Raw genomic sequence first — 3,458 nt, 5'->3', positions numbered from 1 at the left:
ACTTATCTTTTTGCTTCCATATTCATCCTTCCATGCTTTAAATCTTTTGTTTGTTTTTAATTGAGAGAAGACTCATGCACTCACCAGAGAGTGACAGAGGGACAGAAAGCATCCACCCTCCCACCATGGACCTTGGTCATACCACAATTTCTTCCATTTATTCAACCTCTCAGGACTTGGGGTATGCATGCACATTTACCTGCACATCTTTTCCAAGTTGGTGGGTTTGGCCATGTTGGACTCAGCCCCTTAATCATTAGGTTATACGGCCAGCCTCCCAAATCTATCTATAATATTTGTCTGTTTCTACTTGAGTATGAGTTTCAGAAAATGTTTGGTTATTTTTTTCTTCTTCAGACTTTTTTTTAAGTTTCTTGATTTATTTCTTTCATGTGTGTGAGAGAGGGAGGACATAAAAAGAAAGACAACACCCTCAACAAGTTATTGATGCTACAATTCACCCTTACTTTCAGCCAGCTTTGGATTATGGGCATGCATCCAGTATACTCATGGATGTCTATGGGTGTGAATCCGGAACCTTCCAATATGAGTCAGACTCAGAAAGCATTGTGTTTTGCTGTTACGTCCAGACTTTTTCTTATACCTAAATCTCTCCTAGAAAATAATAAATAATCAGTAAGTATTTGTTGAATATTTCTGTTTGAAACAAAGTTTCTTTTAAATTGGGATGAATAGAAATGTCATCATGCATACTTTAATCCTAATAAACATATGTAATTAAACCAACTTGTGAAATAACCTGTTACACAAAAAATTTAGTTAAAATTTAATAATTAACATCTTCTACTTTTTTCTTTTTTTGTTTTATATATTTTTCTGTCAAATTATGTCTCCTCCCTTACCTCACACCCACACTCTACCACCCTCCCTCTACAATCTACTCTCCCCACTTATAGTCTCTAGCATTTACACCCATCCTCTCCACCATCATATTTTCAAGTCTCTCAACCTCTGACACAGCACTCAGTATAAATTTGGTGAAAACATGCAATGCGTATTTTTCAAAGTCTGACTCACTTCACTCAGCATCAAGTTCTACATTCTTCCATTTAGTGTGAAATGATAGGATTTATTTTTGGGCTGTGTACTATTCCATAGTATATATGTGCAACAGTTTTTCCATCCAGTTGTCAGTTTTTAAACACTTAGGTTGGTTTCATGGTTTAGCAATTGTAAATAATGATTCAATAAACATGGATGCGCAGATGCCTTTCCAATTGTGTTTTCCTATCCTTGGGGTTAATACCGAGAAGTGGGATTACTCAGTCATATGGAAATTCTATTTGTAGGATTTTGAGAAACCTCAATATTGTTTTCCTCAGAGGTTGAACTAATTTACAGTCCTTCCAAAGGTATACGAGAGTTCCTTTTCCACCACAGCTTCACCAACACTTGTCATTCTTTATACTTTTGACCCTAATCATTCTAACTGGGGTTCAATGATATTTCATTGTAGTTTTAATTTACAGTTCTCTTACAACAAGAGATTTCAAACTTTTTTTATATATATCCTTTGCCCATTCATGAGTTTTACTTGGATTGTTGTCTATTCACTTGCCCATTTTTTTAAAAAAATTTGGATATTCCTTGGATTGTTGTCTATTCACTTGCCCATTTTAAAAAAAAAAAAAATTGGATATTTAATTTTTTATGGGCTAACTGCTTGAGTTTCTGTATATTCTAGATTTCAATCCCTTTTCTGAAGAATAGTTTACAGATATTTTCTACCATTCTGAAGGTTTTCTTTTCACTTTAGTTATGGTTTCCTTTGCTGTGAGGAAGATTTTTTAGCTTGATCTAATCACACTTGTCTATATTAGAGACCCTTGCCTATGTGTTAGGGGATTTATTTATGAAATCCTTGCCTATTTCAGTGTCTTCAAAAGTTCTCCTGTGTTTTCTACTAGTAGTTTTATAGTTCAAGTCTTTATATTTAAATATTTGATCCATTTCGACAATCCAGTTAATGGTGAGAAATGGGGACCAGTATCCTTTTCCTGCAGGTGGATATCCAGTTCTTCCACCATTTGCTAAAAAGGTTTTCTTTTCTAAACTGCATTGTTCTATACCCTTTATCAAAGATCACTTGACTGTGATTTAGGGTTTATCTGGATTCTCTGTTTTGTTCCATTGGTCTGTGTATATATTTTTTGTGTCTGTTCCATGCTGTTTAACTTTAAAGTCAGGTAGTGAGATCTCTCCTATTTTATTTTTTTATTTTTTATTTTTTGGTACAGTATTGTCTTGCCAATAAACAGTCTTTTTTGATTCCAGGAAAAAAAACTGTATTTTTTTCTATTTGTATGAAGAATGTCTCAGGTAATTGCCTCAGAATCATGTTGAATACTTTAATTAAGGTAAATTAATTTGGGTAAGACTTATATTTTGATTATACTGAGTCTCCCCAAAACATGTTTTCAATGTCTTCAGTGTATTTAAGCAGTTAAACACAAGGCTAAAAGCTGTGCTAGATTGTGCGTGCATGTGTGTGTGTGTGTGTGTGTGTGTGTGTATGTATGTGTTTTCTCACGTTGTAGCAAATCTACCCAAAATTCATATTTTAATGTTCCTAGACTATTTTTTTCTGCTTAGATTAGACAACACCAAGATTATATACTGTTTACCCCTGAGTCTGTAGTGCTCACAACACTGCTACTGCTGCATAGTGTCCTCCTATAAGGGGCATCATTTGTTTTAGTATATTTTAAGTATTTACCATAGCTTCTTTTATAACTTTCTGTTTCTTATTGTTTTGTCTATTTATTATTTATTTATTTATTTATTCATTCCAATTTCACCATAGGGTGCAAGCATTTGCCAGAGAGAAAGGGAAAAATGAGAAAACACCCCCAGGGATTATGGTTATGCCACAAACCTTCTCTAACCTCCACTCAGGATTTTGGGCATGAACACACACATACCTGGTGTGATTTTCAAGCCACTATATCTGGAACTCAAACTACTCACATAGTTATGTGGGATCCAGCACCTTATCCCTCACACCATCTAATGGCCCTGTTTCTCATGATTTTATAACTACTTGTCATAGATAAAAGCCTCAATAAGGCATATGAAGTCTTCAAAATTTAATACTATTATCATGTATGAGTACCTAATTGGTGACATTTTAGGTAGCCTAATAATTTGACAAAGGAAGATCAAAGTAAACAAAGAGGGGAAAAAAGTACCCAAAGAAAGCATTTTCTGTGTGTGTATATAGAAACAAGTATTGTTTTATAATATCAGATTAATTGGTAATGACATAGCAGCTAGGGATTAAAACCACACACTTTAAAGATCAGGAAACCATCTAAATTACTGATTTCTCATCATAAATCATGGAGGATGGAAATAAGTGGCACATCATTTTTTAGAAGCAATAAAGAAAGTACTTCCAATTCGTGTTTCTGAAATTGATATTACCTTCACCTTCAGGT

The sequence above is a fragment of the Tupaia chinensis genome, unplaced genomic scaffold (genome assembly GCF_000334495.1).
Source record: "Tupaia chinensis unplaced genomic scaffold, TupChi_1.0 Scaffold000452_1, whole genome shotgun sequence".
Taxonomy (NCBI): Eukaryota; Metazoa; Chordata; class Mammalia; order Scandentia; family Tupaiidae; genus Tupaia; species Tupaia belangeri.
Note: the sequence above shows the minus strand (reverse complement) of the source record.